This window comes from Sciurus carolinensis, chromosome 8 (genome assembly GCF_902686445.1).
Source record: "Sciurus carolinensis chromosome 8, mSciCar1.2, whole genome shotgun sequence".
NCBI classification, from domain to species: Eukaryota; Metazoa; Chordata; class Mammalia; order Rodentia; family Sciuridae; genus Sciurus; species Sciurus carolinensis.
This window is the reverse complement of record NC_062220.1, coordinates 132,791,069-132,812,951: the sequence shown is the minus strand read 5'-3', so window position 1 is coordinate 132,812,951 and position 21,883 is coordinate 132,791,069. Positions and strand designations below refer to the sequence as shown.

At 46.0% G+C, this 21,883-nt stretch overlaps 1 protein-coding gene and 1 non-coding gene across 6 annotated transcripts in view; one reads left to right on the top strand and one right to left on the bottom strand.

Annotated features, from left to right (window-relative positions):
• Positions 1 to 21,883, bottom strand: part of Pxn (paxillin) — a 50,056-nt gene that overhangs the window by 20,379 nt on the left and 7,794 nt on the right. The window lies entirely within an intron of this gene.
• Trnaa-ugc (transfer RNA alanine (anticodon UGC)) lies at positions 9,894 to 9,965 on the top strand. The gene has a single exon. It is a non-coding gene; the product is annotated as a tRNA-Ala (tRNA).

The window sequence follows — 21,883 nt, the reverse complement described above, 5'->3', positions numbered from 1 at the left end:
TTGGAACCCCACCTTTTTTGTGTGTGCCCCACGCTTCAGTCTCCTACAGGTCGGCAGGCTCTCTGTTGGCAGTCACTTCCTTCCACCTCCTGGATCCCCACAGTAGGAATACCCTCTTGGGCTTCTCAGAGAAAGCTGGAAAGATTGTGTGCTGAGCAAGGGGCAGTCACAATATAATCCTTGGGTGACAACTCCACAGATGCTCAAGTTCCTTATATAAACTGGCATAGTATTTGCATATAACCTGTACACATCCTCCCATATACTTAATGGATTTTTGAGATGGGGTTTCTCGGTTGCCCAGGCTAGCCTTGAACTTGTGATCCTCCTACCTCAGCCTCCCAAGTAGCTGGGACTACAGTCAGGTGCCACCACACCAGCTTTCCCAAGTACTTTAAACCCTCTCTAGACTACCTATACAATGTAAATGCTTTGTAGATAGTTGTTACACTGTATGGTTTAGGGAATAATGACAAGGGAAAAAAAGTCTGCACATGCTCAGTACAGATGCAATTAAAAAAAATTTTTTTTTTTCTTTTTCAGCACTGGGCATTGAACTCGGGCAGAGCCTCATACATGCTAAGCAAATATTCTACAACTGAGCTACATCTCCACTTCCCTGCTTTTTCTTTTTCTTTCTTTCTTTCTTTCTTTTTTTTTTTTAAAGAAAGGATCTAATTGTTGAGGTTGGCCTCAAACTTGCAATCCTCCTGCCTCAACCTCCCGAATAGCTGGGATTACAGGTGTGCACCTCTGTAACTTGCCTGTTTTTAATATTTTTTTGATCTGTAGTTGGGTGAATCTGCAGAAGCAAAACCCACAGATACAGAGGGCCAACTATACTTACCCATCAGTGGCTTTCTGCCTATAGCACAAGTATAGAACCCCTGGGGTTCACAATCTGATCTTGAGCCTCTCAGAACACAGCCCCAAACTAGCCTTCACTCCCTGCTCAGGCTCCCTCATTGCCACCTGCCTCTCAAACTGGGCTCTCCCTCCACGCCCCCAGTCATGTGCCTCTATCCTCAATACTGCACGTGCCCCACCACGACCACCATCCATACTTCCAAGGGACAGTGGAAAGTCAGGACCACAGTAAGTCACCTCAGAATAAACCTTCTGAAGGTCAAACTTACACAGAAACAAGAAATTCAAATCACTGTTTTAAATTAAAACAAGTAATGTTATATTATAAAGTCAAATGCAAAATGGAAGTGAGATTGTAAAATAGAGATAAAGGCTTCAAAGAGACTTTTTGCACATGCACTTGGGGACTTTGGTGGACAGTTTTACACAGCACCACAAAGCCCCCACTGTCCGAATATAAAGCTACCCTGTCCATACTGCAGATTTGGCTGCTCTGGTGGGGGTGGGGTGGGGGGCTGGGACGGTCACAGAGCTTTTTGTATACCCTTCTGGTATCCCACCCGCCTGGCAGTGTGGTACTGTGAAAAGAACAAGCCTCCCAAGAGAGGCAGATGGCTTCAAATCCACCACTCACGAGCCTGATGAGAACTGACTAGATCATTCCAGGCTTTAGTTTATTCAGACACCTCACAGAGCACATGGTGAGTAAGAGATGAAAAAGTACGTGAAAGCCATCATGGTGGCTGGGGATAAAATAAACGTGGGCCTCCCACTCTGACACAGAGGAGACACTCAGTAAATAAATCCACATCACCGATTTTCATCTCCCTGAGGACAGGAGGGGAGGAGCTGGAGCCAGGGACCGTGGCCAGGGATCCTGGGAGCTGTGACAGGTCGTCACCAGCTCGGGCCTTTTTGCTGAGCAAACCACTGACCTCACCCCTCTCAGACTGGGGTTCATTCCAAGTCCTCCTCAGAGAACATTAGTTGAGCCCAGAAGCCTCCAACTCACTGCCTAGCAAGGGCAGAGGCAAGACAGAGAAGCTACAGGGCTTCAGCACTCTGCCCCATCTTCACTGTCGCCGGGAAGTCACAGCTCGCTAAGAGCCCTGTAGCTTGGAACCCAGAACAGAGACAATAGAAGGAGTTGCCCAAGCCCCATGGAAGCTCCCAGGGGAACAGGTCCAGGAGAGAGCAGCCTCTGCCCCTGCCAAGGGAGTTCTGAGTCCAGCACAGTGTAACAGAGGAACCAAAGACAGGGCTGTGGGGTAGAAAGGTGGGATGGAGGGCAAGAGCGAAATAACCCTTCTTGGGCATCTACCAGGAGTCCAGCCTCATGACACCATTTCACAGATTAGGGCACAGAGACCCAGAGCTGATGAGTGCACCCTCCAGAGAGGCAGAGTTCCCACAAGGACAGCTCTGCCTGCCAACACAGCCCATCTCAGGATACCCCACAAAGGAAGGAGGAACTAAACAGCAGCTAACCCTCATTCTCTCCCAGCACTCCCTAATTCCATGGCCTCAATCCCCTAAGCCCCTGGAGGAATCCAAGAAAGTGGGCCACTGTGTAGACACCACACTGTCCACTAGCCACGTCTTCTTTCCTCTCGATTCTTCACCTTCTGCCCAGGCAGGTTGCCAGCCACTGATGAGTCCCTGGGGATGGCACAGGGAGCTGAAGAACTCAGGAAAGAGGAAGACTCCTGCCACACCAGGCTGATGTGCAGGAGCCTTTCCTTCCTGTACCCAACTCAGCGCTGCTGTACCATCCAAGAATCTTGATGCCAGATGGGGCTGCCCCAGGCACTGACGTGTGATCTCAAAAAGGTAGTACAAGAAACATCAGGAGACAGGACTCTACTGTACACACCAAACCAGCCAACTGAAGGAGCGATGGAAGCAGCTGGCCTGGACCCACAGAGTCAACCTAGATGTTTCTCCAATAGACAGCCAAGTGCCTCTCCCAAGCACCTACTCTACTGAGCAAAAAGGCAAGCGGTTCCAGGTTTCTTCCAGTGTGAATGCTGTTCCTGCCTGCCCCACCTCTCAGGCCTAGAGGTTGGCAGAGGACATGAGCACACTGGGCAAACAGGCCTGAGCTGAGGGCTATCCTTGGCCCCTGGTTCTCAAGCCTGATGTGTATGTAGTCAATCAGTCAATCAGCCATGAGATGCGCCACCACCTACCCTTGACTAACAATTGTCAAACATTGACACGTGCAACTGATTTGCTTTTACTTTGAGCAAATCAACTGATGTGGATTCAAGATGATCTTCAGCCCCACCCATGTATGTCCCAACGAGCTTTCTAGAGAGAAAACTGGTGAATGCCCAGAACCCTGGACACACCCATGAGTGTCAATCATAGCAACACGAGTTGAAACCACTATCTCAGATGGTCAGGAGCTCTCAGGGGGAAGGAAAAGAAACAGCCCAGCCAGCTGCCCCCTAAGTGTACCCCCAGTTGACCCTCAATGACACTTCGGCTTCCCTAGAAGCATTTACACCATTCAGCCCTGGATCTTCTTGGTCTTACAAGATTTGGAAGCCATCTGCTGCATTCAGGGCTCCAGGAAATGTTGGGGGCCCCTTGACAGCTGGTGTCACCACAGACAGTTGGCACCTCCTGAATAAGGTCCCATCCCACATACAGAAGTTCCAAGTCAGCTCAGTCCCCCACCCCCATGCTTCACAAACTTGCTTGTAGGGAGCAGACCTGACCCAACATGAAGCCCCAGTGGGATGGTGGCACTGACCCACAAAAGAAGGATGCCTCCAGCCAGTGTCCTGAAGAGGGCAAGGCCATTTAGCTGGAAGCTGGGATCCTTGCCGACTCTCTGCACTGGGAAATCTGCCTCTTCCTGAACAGGGAGGAAGCAGATGGAAGCAGCAGAGTCACACTGAAAACCACAATAGAAGAGGAGGGAAAACAGACTTTCCTGAAACAAAATACACCCGGGGAACTCTGGGGTCTCATTTTGGCTGCAGGACATTGATATACAGAGGAGGAAGGGTGGGAATAGATCCAAAATAAAACCCTGGAAGCAGCCTGCAACAAGCCCACCAACACTGGAGCTGAGGCCTTAAGTCAAATAGTCACCAGGCCTCATGGTTTAACTGAGCAAAGGAGTCTGTGCCCCAGGGCTCAAGAGGCAGAGAAGGTTCCAGAACTTCTACCTGACTTGGTTTGGTTGAACTGGACAATCCAGCTGGCTATACCAAGAGATAGATGGGGCCAGCATGCGTGGGATTCACTTCACCCCTGATTTAGATTTCATTTCAGGAGACACACAGGGACTGTGGGGAACCAACCCAGGAGAGCCGAGATAAATGGCAACAGCAGGGCCCGAACGTAATGCCTAGAAACAGCACAGGGGAAGTCACCATGTGCACATATGGAGCATTCCAAAAGTTCGTTTGGAAGTTGGATCTTGAATCATGGAGAATGTCTTCTAACAGAAACAACACTGAGGACAGTTCTGGGCCACTGTTCAGGTAGACCATTAACATCACTAGTCCCATGTGCTAGATTCTGCTGTGTTTATAAGGATTTCTCTCTCTGAGGTGTGAAGCAGAAGGGTCACCCTGAGGAAGGATCAGGCCACATAAGTCAACCCATCATTCCTGCTCTGTGCCATCCATGGGGGCTCAGCTGTCCTGGTTGCTCCTGTGTTAAACATTCCAGGATCAGAGAATAAATGCTCTGTTTCTGGCCGTTCACAACTGTATGCAAGTCCAGAAGCCTCATGTTTAACTAGGTATCCTCTGTGGGAACAAAACTCAGCTGGGGCTGCCACTTCTCCACCCATCTTTATGACCAGACAGGAAATAGTCACTATCAGCAAGCTGATCAAGTGCCTATCCCACAACTACCCTTTCTGATGCAACTTGTTTCTGCTTTTTAAAGTGTAGAAGTTTGGGGGCTGGGGTTGTAGCTCACTGGTAGAGCTCTTGCCTAGCATGTGTGAAAGCACTGGGTTCGATCCTCAGCACCACCTAAAAATAAATAAATAAAATAAAGGTACCATGTCCATCCACAACTAAAAAAATACATTTAAAAAATTCACTTAAAAATCAATCAATAGGGCTGGGGAGATAGCTCAGTTGGTAGAGTGCTTGCCTCCCAAGTACAAGGCCCTGGGTTCGATCCCCAGCACCACAAAAAAAAAAAAACAAAAAACAAAAAATCAATAAATAAAGGATAGAAGTTTTGGCCAGGTGTGATGGTGTACGCCTGTAATCTCAGCAACCCAGAAAGCAGGAGAACTGCAAGTATGAGGCCAGCCACTTAGCAAGACCCTGTCTCAAGGGCTGGGGCTATAGCTCAGTTGGTAGAGTGCCTGCCTTGCATGCACAAGGCCCTGGGTTCAATCCCCAGCACCACCCAAAAAAAAAAAAAAAAAAAGACCCTGTCTCAAAATAAAAATACAGTGTAGAAGTTTCTGTCCTCTTCCACCCCTCCCTGTTGTGCTCCAAACTGTGATGTCTACCTATATGGATAATGCCCCTTGGTGAGGGGTGCCTGGCTCCACTTCATTTCCTCCCCCAAACCTGTGAGGTCAGATCTAAGCTACTGAGAGACATCAAATCTCCCTTACCATGACCAAGACTCCTATTTCCATGTGAAAGAGATGACTTTCAAACCTAGGCACAAACAGAAGCCACCACACTCTCTTACTGTCCTGGCCCTCTGAGGAAAAATCCCTAGGACTGTGCTAACCTTAGAGCTAAGGGCAGCTCGGTGTGGGGTGACAGACAGCTGGAAATCCCTATGGCTTTTGGAGCAGAGAAAACAGAGGAGCCCAGGGAGCTGGTGGGTAGGCAGAGCAGAGCTTGAAGCTTAAGCCCAGACTGCTCCAACTGACAGTCCCAGATTCTGGAATGTAGTCCTGCTGCCTGACACTATAGTTCCTCTCTTTTCTGGCCCTGCTTGTCTTTTTAGTGAAATAGGAATCTAAATGCCTAAGGGTTGAGCCAAAAACCCTTCCAAGACCTCTTTGAGCAAAAAACTCTGACTATTCTCCTTCTGGAAGGGATTCTGGAAGTAGCAGAGCTGGGGGAAGAGGGCAAAGGGAGGCAGAGACCCCAGTCTGAGGCCTGTAGGTGAAACCCCCGACAGATATGTTTGTACTTTTTAAGAAAGCTGAGTTAATCTGAAGAAACAGTGATTTCACATGAAAACCAAAAATCCTAGCTTCTTTGGAGTAGCCAGAAGAGTTGGCAATACAGATGGTCGCTGACATATGGTGGTTTCACTTACAAGTTTCCGACTTTACAATGGTGGTAAAGCAGCACATAGCAAAAACCATACTTCAAATTTTTAATTTTGATCTCTTTCTAAGCTGGTTACATGTGGTACAATATGCTCCGGAGATGGCTGGCTGGGCACTGACAATGAGGCACACTATGACAAGGGGAACAATTAACACCCTACTGTGTACTGTGTTGCTAAGCAATGATGTTTAGCAGGTGAAGTATATTAATCCTGGCATTTTTGGCCAGGCACACCTGTAATCCCCGCAGCTCAGGAAGCTGAGATACAAGGATCACAAGTTCAAAGCCAGGCTAGGCAACTTAGCAAGGCCCTGTCTCAAAATAAAAAACAAAAAGAGCTGGGGGTATAGCTCAGTGGGAGAGCGGCTCTGGGTTCAATCCCCAGTACTGAAGAGAAAAGGGGCGGGGCAGCATTTTCAACTTAAAGTATTTTCAACTTATAATGCATTAATTGGGATGTAGCCCCAAGAAAGGTGGAGGAGCATCTACACTGGTCTTCTTTTCTACAGGGCAATCATTAGCAGTGGCTGCTTTCTCTGGATGCAGCACGAAATCTAGTTCTTTTTCCTGTTTTGCCTACTTCATCCATGCACATCACCTGTCCAGCTTCAGCAGGTATATGAGTTTACAACAAAATGCAGCATGGGTTGTTTTTGTTTTTGTTTTTCAGGGTTGAGGATCAAATTCAGGGCCTTGCGCATGCTAGGCAAGCACTCTGCCACTGAGCTAAATCCCCAACCCCTGAAGCATGGGTTTTGGAGCTGAACAACTAAGGTTCAGGTCCCAGCTCTACCACTTGCTAGCACAGTGCCTCTTTGAGCTCTTTCCTCATCTGTCCGCTGTGTTTATTAGTTGCCCCTTACATCATTGGATTATGGGACTCCCAAGCCTCACGCAAGCCATCTGGAAGAACAAATAAGATGACAAACAACAAGCAAGTCTGGAATATCAAAAGTATACAATCCAGATAGAGCAGTATTGCCTACCTCACCAGGTGAGGCCAGGTGACAGATGGGGGCTGAGTAACTGTCCCACCCACACAGCTGACACCTCCTGACTGCCCCACCTGAGCAGGTATGAGAATGTACTAGAAGCCATGAGCAACTGCAGTGAGGGTGCTCCAAAAGATATCAGCTGGGCAACCCAATTCTCCTACACTGCCCCAGCTTCATCTGTCAAGACATCAGGACCAGACCATTGGTGTCAGTTACAAGGAGTCTGGTTAAAACTTGAAAGGTTTTCAGTACCCATCCAAAACTTCAATCTCCCTCCCTGGCTTCAAAGTCATCCCCAAGTTTAAAGGGTTGCCAAGTGGGAGTTTCCTATGCTCAGGATATGGGGAGCTCAGTGTACAAGGCCAACACAAAGAAAGGTACTGCTCGTCTTCCTAGGTAGGAGTCTGGCCCAAAGGCCAACCTCTCAGCCCTACAGTGCTCCCAACAATGCAGGCACCAAGGAAGTTCTAACTTCTGATTCCAAGGGTTCATCCTATGGAGAGCATCAACACTCCAGCCTGCCCCAGAGGTCCTGAGTGTCAGGCATGACAAGCACCTAGTCACTCAGTGTGGCCACACCTTGCCATGCAATCCTGCCTCCTTCTGCTGACTCAGTTCAGCTCCCCAGCCCCAGGGCAAAAAAAATTCCCTATTCCCCTTGATTCCCTTTCTACCTCAAAGAAGAGCCCTAGTTAAACCTTACACCAGAGTTCTGACCCTGGTGTCCATGGATAATTTTTGAGGGATTAGAGAACTACCTAAAATTACACATAAAATATTGTATGTGTGTCCCTACTGCATTACTCTGGGGAGAGGGCTTCTAATAGTGACAGTCCAGGGAATGGGAATCCACAAGGGGAAACCACTGCCCCAGGTCAGAGCTAACAGTACCAGCCCTGTCCCTGTGAGTTCACTGCTTGGTCCTTTCAAGACAAATCTGATCATCTGGGACTGATGCTGCCTCACCTTCACATCAATCCCAAGTGACTAGAATTTCCAGAATGGACCTGTTGCTCAATGGCCCAAGCAGTAGACACTCCACTCCAGCAAATCCACCACAGTTCAGGAAACACAAATCCTTCCATCCCTCTCACTGGGGGCAGCTTCACCTTTAACGGTGGCCCCACTGATATCCACATGTCAAGCACAGGAAGGGCAAAAATACAGTGTCTGTCCCTAAGGCACACTAAATAGTGGGAGATTATCATAAAGTGGGAAGCACAAAGGGGTCAATAGAGGAACTGAGGGAAATGGAAAGAAGGGGCTTTTCAGGCAGAGGTGAGAAATAGCCTGGGAAAGAGCCTAAACTACAGGGGATTGAAACTCAGAGTGCAAGTCCCAGCTTGATGGAGGGGAATTGAGGGCCCAAGACCTGCTAGAGTCTGGACTTACAAGGACAATCCACAGAGGGCAGTCAGCAAGGGAATGCAGGACCAGGCCTGTCTTTTACATCACTCAGCCAGGAGAAAAGGGAGGGAGGCAGGGCTCAACTGGAGGAAGACCAAGAGTTACAATGTTCTAAATGAAACAAGGTAAAACCAACAAGACCTGGTAACTGAGTGGATGTGGAGAAAGCAGGGAGTATAGGATGTCTCCCACATTTGTTTCCTGCAGGAGGATGGAACAGCCACCAGATGAGATAGGGAAGACCGGAGGGGAGCAGGGCCAGGAGAAGCTCCATGGAAGGGTGGGAGTGAGGAAGGCTGCAAGAATAGAAGTCAGAGTCAGATCAAGGACAGGCAGAACCACAGGGCAACCTGAGGGAGTCCAAAGGCCTTTCTTCACCTGGCCAAGTCTCCCAAGAAATTCTCAGGGGCCCAGAAAGTAGCAAATTGGAAAATGACATGGTGTTCCCACTCTGGTTGCCCTTCTCCTGAAAATAAGTCATTCAGCCAGGCCTTGGGAAAAGTTCCAGAAGCTGGATGTGGCTTGCTCCAGAAATTCTCAGGGTACTCAGGAATACTGGGGCTCCCACCCTTTGCTCTCCCACCTACACTAAAGTCTCCCTCTGCAACCTACAAACAAAGCCAGCCCCATCTCTGTCAGCCCTCCTCCAGGAAAAGAGGAGAAAGGCCAAGCACATTATCAGAGGAGCCAGGTCTTTCCTGCCACGTGAGCACACGGCTTATTGCTGGGAATAGCTGGCCCAGGGCACAATCTCAGGCCCCAAGTTCTCATGGAAATGTCCTTCAGAACTGACCTGGGGCCCCAGTTCAGCTGAGCTAAGAGACTTTGCACACTAGCATGGAGGATAAGAGATGCCCCAAAGTCCTAGCCCCATCTCGCTGCCATAACGAAAGTCATTCCATGGAGGAAGCAAAAACCAATAACCTTGGCTTTATGGTTCAGTCTATTTGATTTGCTTGAAAGGTACAATTAGGAGGAAGCAGTTATAAAATCACAGTCAATGAACTCAGCATGAACTTACACACGTGTGTACATCCATGCCTCCTCCCTCTAGGCCTCTGCACATGCTGGTCCCTCTCCCAAAACTATCCCACTATCTTCTTCACCAGGCTAAGTTCTTTCTTATTCCTTGAGACTCATATAGCTCAGTTTCCTCTTCTGCAACATGGGAATACTTTGCCTACCTAAAGAAAAAGGAAGCCAGGCACTGTGACACACACCCATAATCTCAGCTACTCAGCAGGCTAAGGTAAGAGAATCACAAGTTTGAGGCCAATCTCAGCAATTTAGCAAGGCCCCTAGCAACTTAGTGAGACCATGTCTCAAAAAAAAAAAAAAAGTAAGGGCTGGGGATGTAGCTCAGTTGGTAGAGTGCTTGCCTTGCAAGCACAAGGCCTGGGTTCAATCCCCAGCACTGCCAAAAAAAAAAAAGTAAGAAGGACTGGGGATGTGGCTCAGTGGCAGAGCACTTAGCAGGTGCAAAGCCCTGGGTTTAATCCCTAGTACCACAAAAATGAAAGAGGAAAAAAAAGGAATGTGTTAATTTTATGCTGGGGGGCCCAAATCTTGGTACCATTTCCTCCAGGAAGTCTTCCCTGAACCTCATTCCCCACAGGACTTGAGGCCCCTTTCCTTTTGATTTCCCAGAGCACCGTGCACCTCCCCAACAAGAGTACACGACAAACTGGTAGGAACTGCCTGCCACAGCACCTAAACAGTTCACCAAAGGCCAGGAGCAATGCTTGTATCCATCTCCCAAAGTCTAGCATATAATAGGTGCTCCATGGACAGTAATAAACAAATGAACTGATGACTGCTCCCAAGCCATCTGCGCAGAGGTCTGCCTCCCTGCTTCAGTTCCTCCTACCTCCTGGTTCTCCATGATCATTCAGTACAGATGAAGCACAAAGTAGGAGAGCAACAGAGAAGCACATGGCCTGGGGTCTTCCTACTCCTGCATCCCAGGAAATGTCCCCTTTACTGTGCTCTAGTTACCACCTCCCCCTCCACCCAGCACCACGCCTACACTCCTACGCTTAAAAAAAAAAAAAAATACATAAAATCAAAGGAATACTCCACAAGACTTTGTGGCCAGAGTACAGTCCCTTGTGGGCACTTAAGGTTTAAACTCACTGTGTGGCCTGCTTGACTTCCTCTGTGGTGGGGGAGGAGAACTTGGTGAGGTGGGCTCAGTGCACAGGAATGAGGCGATGGGAGGGAATGTGAGCACCAGGCAGAATCAGGGGTTGGCACTGGGCAGCACCTTGACTTGGTGCTCAGGAAGGAGGAGCGGGGCATTACCAAGTGACAGGATAAGAAGGGATAGAAAGAGTGACAGCCCCAGCGTCCTGGGGATCTGGTCACACCTCTCCCCATGGAGCACAGGAGGCAGAAGATGTGAGCTGGAATGTGCAGAATCTGTGAAACCTGCACTGCTGGAATGTGTTGGCAACGCCCACCATGGGTTCTGCAGCCCAGAGATGCAGACGGCATCGTTGATTATCACGAATGCACCACAGATAAAACGAACCCCAAAACATGCACAGATTAGCGAGGCTCGGGGCGCTCCGCGGGCAGGAAGCTAGCCAAGGAAGAAGACACATTTTTACAAGAGCTATCAGAAGGGAGAAGAGGAAAAAATAATGTTACCCCAACATTTTTGTTAATTTCTTTTTTTTTTTTTTTTTTTTTGGTACTGGGGATCGAACTCAGGGCCTGGTACTTGCGAAGCAAGCACTCCTATCAGCTGAGCTATCTCCCCAGCCCTGTTAATTTCTTTAGACATTTTATTGCTGCTACTCATTTATTTATTTTTTAATTGTTTATTTTTGGGTGCTGGGTATTGAACCCAGGGCCTCATACATCTAAACACATTCTACCATGGAACTATACCCTCAGACTTTTTTTTTCCCCCCAATTTTCTTTTCTTTTCTTTCTTGGTTTGACACAGGGTCTTCTTATATTTGCCCAAGGTGGTCCCAAATTCCTGGGCTCAAGTGATCCTCCTGCCTTAGCATTCCGAGTAGATGGGACTACAACTGTATGCTACTGTACGAAGTATACTTTAATTTGTTTAGACTTAAAAAGACCCTTTTTACAAAGGAATACAAAAAATGCAAGACAGTAAATTTGAGGATAAATATAAAAGGTAAACAATAAAAAGTGATATTTGTAATATACGCAGAGGTAAAACTTATGATGACAATAATACAAAAGAAGGGAGGGAAAAGTGGAAATTTACTATTATAAGGTTCTTATATGTGAAATGGCATAATATGGTTTAAAGGCAGAATGTGATAAATTAAACCTACAAACTAAGAGCAACTGCTACAATAATTAAATATATAAAGTATATGGCTAAATAAGCCAGGAGAGTAGATAAAATGGAATCCTGAAAAATATCCAATGAATCCAAAAGAAGCCAGAAAAGAAGAATAAAGAACAGATGGCACAAACAGAAAACAAATGGCAAGATGGTAGACTTAGCCCAGTGTGGAGGCGCACACCTGTAAACCCAGAAGCTCAGGAGACTGAGGCTGGAGGATCACAAGTTCAAAGTCAGCCTCAGCAACTATGTGAAACCCCATCTCAAAATAAAAAATAAAAAGGGGTCTAGGGCTGTAGCTCAGTGTTAGAGTGCATGTGTAAGGCACTAGGTTCAATCCTTAGCACCACAAAAAATAAAATAAAATAAAAACAAATAAAATAAAATAAAGGCATTCAGTCTATCTACAACAACAAATTTTTTTTTTTTTTTTAAAGGGGTTCAGTATATGGCTCAGTGGTTAAAAGCTCCTGGGTTCCATCCCCAGTACAAAAAAAAAAAAAAAAAAAAAAAAGATGGTAAACTTAAACTTAGGGATATTGACAATTACTTTAAAAGGTCTGCATGCTCCCACTGAAAGGTATAGATTAGAGTCAGGTGTGGTGGTATTTGCCTGTAATCCCAGTGGTTTGGGAAGCTGAGGCAGAATCTCAAGTTTAAAGTCATCAAAAGTTTAAATTGCTTAGTGAGGGCTAGGCAACTTAGTGAGACCCTGTCTCAAAATAAAACATAAAAGTGTTGGGGATATGGTTATATGGTTCGGTGCTAAGCACCCTCTGGGTTCAATCCCCAGTATCTAAATAAATAAATAGTAGAGATTAGAGTGGTGCAGTGGCCCATGCCTGTAATCCCATGACTAAGGAGGCTGAGGCAGGAAGATCCAAAGTTCAAGGCCAGGCTGGGCAATTTAGTGAAACTCTCTCTCAAAATTTAAAATAAAATAAAATAAAAAGGGTCGGTGGTAGAGAACCCTGGGCTTAATTCCCAGGACCAAAAAAAGGAGAGAGAGAGATTGTCAGACTGGTTAAAAAAGACAAGATTTAACACATGTCAGGTACAAGAAACACACTTTAAATAAAAAGACACAAACAGATTCAAAATAGAGATACACCTCGCAAACGCTAATAATCAAGGAAGTCCAAGTAAAGTATAGCCACACACAGTGACGCAAACCTGTAGACCCAACTACTTGGGAGGCTGAGGCAGGAGGCTAAGCCCAGTAATTCTGAGCCAGACAACATGGACAGGACCTTGCTTTAAAACACACACACACACACAAAAGCCTTAAACAGGGCACAGTGGTGCACACTTGTAATCTCAGCAACTAAGGAGGTTGAGGTAGGAGGATCAGTTCCAGGCCACCCTCAGCAACTTAGTGAGACCTGGTCTCAAAATAAAAATAAAAAGGGGTTGGGATGTAGCTCAGTGGTAGAGCCCCCCCTGGGTTCAATCCCTAGTACTACAAAAAATAAGCAAAAATAAAAAAACTTTAAAAAAAAATGTCAAAGTGACCCCTTGAGGAAGATGCAGGGCAGCTGCTGCAGAGCTCCCGGCTAGCCTGGCCTGCTCATGATTCGCAGTTGGTCAGGAAGCCATGCCACAGCCAAGGCTTTGGAAGGCACCATGGCACCACAGGTTGCAATTCACCGAATTGGAATTACTCTGCCAGCCTCAAAGTAAAAGCCCCAGAGAATGTGCGAGCTGACTTGATCAGAGGTGCAAAGGAAATAGAGCTTCAAAGTGAGAATCACTTGAGTAAGAGTCACCACAAGAAAATCTCTGCGGTAAAGGTTCTAAGACACCAGATTGTTTCCAGATGAGGATCCAGAAGCAACTCACTGACGTGCATAGTCCTCCCAAGATTGTTAAACAGATTATGCCCATCTGGGTTGATCCAGGAGTCGAGGCTGAAGTCACCACTGCAAATGCACCAATCAACTATTTTATCAAAATGAATATCAGGAAGAAAGGAAGGGAGAGAGGCAGGGAGGAAGAAGAGAGGAAGAGAAGGAAGGGAAAGGAAAGTTAAGTCGAAGTGTTTTCATTAATAACAGACCAGGTGAACTTCCAGAGAGGAATATTTCCAGATGTAAAGAAGGACATTTCATAATAATAAAAGGGTCCTTTGGTCATGAAGACATAATCATCCCAAATGCATTCATAGCCAATAAAAGAGCTTCAAAATAGATGAAGCAAAAATCGAGGAACCTGAAAGGAAAGAGACAAATCCACAACTGTAGCTGGAAATTCTAGAGATTTTAACTCTCCAATGGAGAAAGTTCAATAATTGGGGGTAGGGAGCCTTTACAGGGAAGCCAGAGGTAGTTAAAAACAAATAAACAAAAAACTGACCAGTAGGAGGACAGAAAGCAACAAGCTGTTGAAGTCAGAGGAACAGGAGGGACCCCAAGCCTTTGCTCACTGAAGCACAGGGGACTGGGGGACAACTACAGAGCAGAAAATGCCCCACCCTTCTGCCTGGTCCACAGACACCGCAAAAGGAAGCACACCAGTTCACACCTCACTTCCTTGTGATTTTTGGTCCCTGACAAAACTGGGTAGAGGTCAGTGTTCAACTCCCCTCTCTCCATACACCTGGCTGACCATTTCCTCATTGACTACACCTCCAAGCATACACATATGATCCACAGGTGACCTTCATATACGTGAAATACACACATCCACCCTGGCCTGTTTCCTTCCCTGCCTCCTCCTCACAGGCCCTCCATGCATCACCCTCATGGTAACTGGGAAAGAGAGTGGAGTCCACAGCATGCACAGAGGGCTATGTGGGCCAAAGGCACAGTCCTTGGGTTCCAATTCTGGATCAGCCACTTACCAGAGACTCATCTCAAGCAAGTCACTCATCTACTCTGTACTTTTGTGTCCTCATCTATAAGAAGTCCTACTGCATAGGCTGTCATAAGGAAAAGGCAAGATAATATAAGGAAGGTACTTATAACAGTGCTTAGCACAGAGCAAACACTGTATTAATGCTGACAATTATTATGTCAATTGTGTAACAGGTATATACCAAAAAGATTTTGCAGAAATACATTAAAATATTAATAAGCCCAGTGTAATGCCACATGCCTGTAATCCCAACAACTTAAGAGGCTGAGAGGATTGCAAGTTCAAAGCCAGCCTCAGCAAATTAGCAAGGCTCTCGACAACTTGGTAAAACCCTGTCGGAAAAAAAAAGAAAAAAAAAGACTGGGCCTGCGGATATAGCTCAGAGATAATGTGCCCCTGGGTTAAATCTCCAATGCAAAAATATTAATTACTTAATTAAGTAATCAATTAATTATGGTTTTCTCTGGATGATTATCTTCATGGGTTTTCATTACTTTCTTCTTTGTGCATCATAGCAGTTTTTCAATTTTCTAAGCCAGGTGCAGTGGCAGATGCCTATGATCAATCCCAACTGCTAGGGAGGCTGAGGCAGAAGTATTGTAAGTTCAAGGCCAGTCTGGACAACTTAGCAAGACTCTAAAAATAAAAATGTTTTAAAAGAACTAGGGGAGGGGCTGGGGTTATAGCTCAGTTGGTAGAGTGCTTGCCTTGTATGCACAAGGCCCTGGATTCAATCCCCAGCACAACAACAACAACAACACCAACAACAAAAAAGAACTAGGGGAGCCAGGCATAAGGTGCATGCCTGTAATCCTAGCAATTCAGAAGGCTCAGGCAGGAGGATCACAAATCTGAGGCCAGTCTCAGCAATTAAGTGAGGCCCTAAGCATCTTAGCAAGACCCTGTCCCTGTCTCAAAATAAAACATAAAACAAGGACTGGGGATGTGGGGATATGGTTTGGTGCCCCCTGAGTTCAATCCCCAGTACCTACCAAAAAAAAAAAAAAAGAAAAAAAGAAAAAGAATTGGGAATGTAGCTCAATGGTGGAGTACTTGCAAGGCCCTAGGTTCAATCCCCAGTACTAAAAGGAAAAAGAGAAAAAGAATTTTCTATACAATGAACATGTACAATATTGATAATCAGTTTAAAAAAAGATACTAAAAGGAACATGAATATAATTACTTATTTTAATATATATTTATAACAATGTAGGAAAGAACTTTAAAGATAGGGAGTTTTTATTGTTTTTGAAAATTTCAATTTTCAAAACTGATTTTTTAATTTTCAAAAAAAACGAAAACTGGTATTCAATAAATACGTGTACAGAATATTTATTGTAGCATTATTCACAATAGCCAAGAGGTAGAACACAACCCAAATGTCCATCAACAGATAAATGAATAAACAAATTATAATATAAATATACAATGGAATTTTTTTTTAGTTGTAGATGGACACAATACCTTTATTTTATTTATTTATTTTTATGTGGTGCTGAGAATCGAACCCACTGCCTCACACATTCTAGGCAAATGCTCTACCGCTGACCTACAACCCCAGCCCACAATAGAATATTATTCAACCATAAAAACAAATGAAGTATTGATGCATCCTACAACTTGAATGAACCTCAAAACCATCAGGCTGAGGGTTGGAGCTGTAACAGCTCAATGGTTGAGTACTTGCCTAGCACATGTGAGGCAATGGGTTCAATCCTCAGCACCACATAAAAATAAAAAAATAAAATAAAGGTATAAAAAAAATCATGCTGAGTGAACGAAGCCAGACTCAAGAGAGCACACATTGTAGGATTACATTTCTATGAAATGTCCAAAATAGGCAAATCTATACAGACAGAAAGTGGGGTAATGGCTGGCAAAAGCTGAGGGGAAATGGAGGGAAAGTGACTGCTTAATGGTTATGGGGACTCCTTTGAGGGTAATCAAAATGCTTTGGAACCAGACAGAGGTAGCTGCACAACACTGTGAATATATCAACACCACTAAATTATAAACTTTAAAATGGTTAATTTTACACTACATATATTTCACCTTGGTTAAAAAAATAACAAGAGGGGCTGGAGGTGCAGTTTAGTCGTAGAGTGCCTGCCTGGTCCAAGTGAAACCTGAGTTCCATCCCAAGCACACAAAAAAATAACTGGGCTGGGGACATAGCTCAGTTGGTAGAGCGCTTGCCTCATGAGCACAAGGCCCTGGGTTCAATCCCCAGCACCGTGGGAAAAAAAAAAAAAAAAAAAACAACACAGTAACAATGAAGGGTTTTGCACTTGATATGCATGCTAATATATTTATAAATATATAGAAAATGGTCGGAAAAGATACACATCAAACAAACTACTAACAATAGCTACCCCCAATGTCGGAGGAAGAAAGAGACTTTCACTTCTGTACGTTGCTTTGACAACAGCATATATCTTTTTAACCTCAAAGCACATGTAAAATTACAAGAGAGCAGAACAGTGGCTCTTGCCTATAATCCCAGCAACTCTGGAGGTTGAGGCAGGAGGATTCCAAATTTAAAGTCAGCCTCAGTCACTTAGCAAGACCCTGTCTCAAAATTTTCAAAACTGAAAATAAAAAAGGGCTGGGGATGTGACTCAGTGGTTAAGGCCCCATGGGTTCAACCCCTGGTTCAAAAAAAAAGACATGAGAAAGGTAATGGGGGTGTGAGATGCAGAGTTAAAAGGAAGAAAGCCCAGGCCTGCTATGCAACCAAGTGTCCCAAACAAGTACTTTTTCCCTGGAGCCCACAATATATCCATCTGTAAAACACGGAGGTCGAACTTGACAAGTGCTTTTCAAAAGTTCTTACATTTTTATTTTAAAGCCATGAAAAGCCCTTTTGCAACCATAGTCTTAGATGGAAGCCCAAAATGAAAAGACAAAAAAAGGTGAGCAGAGCTCTGACAGAAGGTGATGGCCCAAGACCCCCAATCACAGGAGCCAATAACCTCCTAAGGCTCCTTCCAGTTCCAAAAGCACAGAGGGGTCCTGCTGACTGACCCAACCAACAGAACATTCGAAGAAAAGTCTCACGCTCAATCAAAACGGAGAGGAGAGGCAGGACAGAGCCAGGACAATGTCCAAAGGAGCTGCTGGCAATGTCTTCAATATCCAGCAACCAGTAAACCAAGCATCCCCTAGAGGGTGGATAGACCGTGACACCCTGGCCCCATGCTTTGTCTGAGGTCAGGCAGAGAACAGCTGTCTCCTGGTCAGTGTTCCTGCTGCTTTTGGGGCACAAACAGGATGTTTGGAAACAGATGACCACAAGTGACCACAGGCAGTCATGACAACAACCTCCAGGTGACACTCCTCTTTTTCTCTGGCTTGTTTCTGGCTCATTTCCGGTGTGGCTGCCTCAGCAGAACAGGCAAATGACTACACGTGTTGGCTACCAAAGAGAGGGAAGGGGCAGGAATTCTTGGAAAGTTCAGGACACAGCAGAAGAGGCCATCTGAGGTGGTGAGGCAGAGAGAAAAGGCCACCCAACTGTCCAACAGCTGATTCTGAGAGGTGAAGAAACCATATATCTATTCCTGGGGACACAGGACTTTTCAAGACAGGCAGAGTGAGACCAAGCAAGCTCAGGAGGGTGGCTGAAGTGGGAACAAGTACAGTGTTCTAGGTGTCATGGCTGCCCACCCCAGAGAAGCCAGCCCGATCCACGGTCCCAGAGTGCATGAGAAATGAGAAACCATCCCAGCTGGCCAGAGGAGCCAGGAGTCCACAGAGGAAATGAAGTCCTAAGGAAACCAAGTGCAGCCGCTGGACACTCCCATTCCCACCTAAGGAAGAGGAATGCTCTTGGAAATGGAGAGAGGAAGAGGCTCGCCAGCCCTCTCAGAGCCAAGTCAAACCCCCAATAGAGCCCAAGGGAGGCCCAACTGTCCTAGAGCACAGTCACCAGGCCTGTGCCTGCTCACCAGACACCCCCACGGTTCACAGTCCAGAAAACCGAACTTCATTTTTCTATAATACTAGGAGCCTCAGTGGCCAGCTCACCCTGGGAAGCTTTACGGATGTCACAGGGCATCCTTTATGTCCTAAGAGTGCTGGGAGAAGCCCGGGGCTGACATGGAAGAGGATCACCCAGCAGCTCACTGTGACAGCTCTCAAGTATTAGCATGAGGTGAGTGATCAGGATCAACCAAGCCGCTGAACATCTCCTCTCCCTACCGCTTCCTCCTCAAAGCCACCAAAGAGGCTCAGGGGAAATGAAATGTCACAAAGCCCAAACCTAACCTAATACCACCAGCACCAGGGTATGACCATTTCACCTTCAGAGCAGAGTCCCAAACATTCTCTAAAGCACAGGGCCATGCAGTGTCCTATTACATTGTTTCAAAAAATAACCAAAGTCAAATTCCTCCCCTAAGCAGTGGAACCCGCCAAGCAAGTCACGGGCTTTAAAGGACCACCATCGAGGTCACACAAAAAATAGTGCTAGCAGACATATGAAGTGGAAGTTTGAATAATGGGGGTGACACTGAAAGCTGAACCCCCAGAGTAGTGAGTGTCTAGATGATTCCAAGAACAAATGCTGACCATTACCATTTATGAAGCACTTTGAAAGTAATTTCAGGAAATGTACCTGCTTCATAGATGAGGAGACCAAGGCTCATAGTGTAAAGTGACCTGATGAGTCACACAAAGAGCAAGTGGCAGCATCCACACTGACCAAGGTATGGCTGATAGCAGAGCCTGGGTTCTGTCTGTGGCATCAGGCTGCCTCCCCACTGGGAATCAGGATTTTTCACTCAGATTCTCCAGAGGAGGCGGCTTGCGGGAAGTTTGAAATCACAATGGGTATCCTCGGTTTATACCCATTTAATCATCAACCATCATCAAATATTTATCAAGCAACCGCAGAGAGAACAGAGCAGTAATTGGTGGTTAGGAATAGTTGAAAGGAGGTTAAGATTCCTGTCCTCAAGGAGCTTACAGGGCAGAGGGGAAACAAAGGAAGCCCAGTTTATTAGATCTGTCAAGCTATACGTGGGAGGGCCAACAGCTTGGCTGATTTTACTCAGGAAGAAAAGCCTTCTCAAAAAGGTGGCTTCCCTAAGTTTTTAATGGAAGATAGCATGAGAAGACAGAAGAGGGGAAAGGGGCCATATTCTGCCACTTGGACAAATATCCAGCACTCAAGCTGGGTGTTTGGTATGGCTAGAAATCAAATCTAACTCCAGAGAATACAGTTCAAGAAACCCCCTAGATCTGGTAGTTGTATCTATTATAAATATAAGGCAGAAGAGAGAACATTCTTAGAACCCTCCCAAAGCAGGACCAGGTAGGAATATGTAGGAGGGGAATTAGGTCCAATATAGGGACAGAGAGACAAACAGGAGAGCTGGGACTATGGAGGGTCAACCAACTGATGCAATGGGGATGTGTGTCCACAGCAGACAAGTGAGATTTTTCAAAAGAAATGACATATTTTGAGATGTGCTCTCCTATTGCTCTAAATATTGTCAACTGATTAGGAATATTTTAAATACCAGGAAGGCCAAACACAGGTCTACATATCAAATCCAACCTGTGCTTCCTATCTCTGTTTAAGGGTTTCCAGTATGAAAAAACAAAGAGATTGGGTCTGGTGCCAAAAGACCTAGGTTCAAATTCTTGCATCATCTGTGTTGACACTGGGTGTGTCCCCTTCCCCTAACTCCTCTGAACTTCAGTTTAGCTTCCTCATTTGTAAAATGGGATAACTGTCACCCACCTCAAAGGGCTATGGTGAAGTGCGTGAAAGTGTTCCCTCAACCTTGAAGGGATGCATACATGTCATCATTTAACACAGGCCAGGAGAGGAGAGAGGGCCATGATGGAGATATCAGACAATAGATGAGGACTCCAAGAGAGAGTAGAAAAGGAAATGAGTTGGGTCCATGCTGACACACAGAACGGAAGAATCTAGACAATAGAATCCACGTCAGGGGTGGAAATAGAAATTTGGGAGTTGCCAGCACACAAGTAATAAAAGAGGTCATCCAAGTAGATAAACTGACTGAGATACCTAGGGGAAAAAAACAGGGAATCCGGAGAAATCCTCTGGGAAAACAGAATCACCAACACATGAGCTGGGGATATGGCTCAGTTGGAAGAGTGCTTGCCTCATGTGCACAAGGCCCTGGGTTCAATCCCCAGCACCACACCCAGCACCACACACACAAAAAAGACAGAATCACCAACACAAGGATATCAGAGAAACATCAATTTAAAAATGTGGAAAGGAAAAAAAAAAAAAAATCAGAGAAGGAAGTAGGAAAATAAGGCAAAAATCTTCTGTGGAGAAGGTTGGGGGGGTGGGGGGCGGGAGGCGGATATGGCTGCTAAAGAGAGAGAGACATGGGCCAGGCTGTGTTAACAACAGAAAAAGAAGTGAGGAAGGAAGAAAGGTAAAAAGAAAAAAACAGAAGAACAAGGAGGTCCAGACAGACCTTCGGATGGAAACCATGAGGTCACAGACAGTTACACCGATGGCAGATGGGTGGGGGATTAGAGAGGTGTAAAAGGTTTTGTTGGAAAGAAGGGGATGTGTGGTGGAGTAAAGAGTGATTAAACAAAGAGACCATCTCACTGAGGGTCTGTCCAGTGTGTGCTGAGCACCTCCAGGCTCCTCACTCTGCCTCCCAGCAATCCAGAATGCAGGCAGTGGGCCCATTTTACAGACTGCTTCCAATATGGTTTCTTTTTTGTTGAAAGAGGTCAAAGTCTCCATGGCACATTCAAAAGACACACCAGGGCTGGGAATTGAAGTTTGGTGGGAGAGTGCACGCCTTGCATGTGCAAGGCCCTGGGTTCCATCCCCAGCAACACACACACACACACACACACACACACACACACACATACGGATGTCCAAATGAAATCAAGCAGCCTGAACCTCCCTGAATCACACTAGGAAGGAGCTCCCTGGAGGCTTCTGCCCACCTTGCTCAGCTCACCCAGCATCCTACAATTCAAAACAGCTGGAAATGTGTGCCCCGCGCTCCCCAACGAGAAAACAGAACAGAACATGGCTGTTTCTGCCAAGCAAGTTCTGAATAAGCTGCATTCCATTTCATTAAAACAATTACCTGAGCCCCAGCCAAGAATTACATAAAGCTTCCTCCCAGCACCACCCCCTCCCCCCA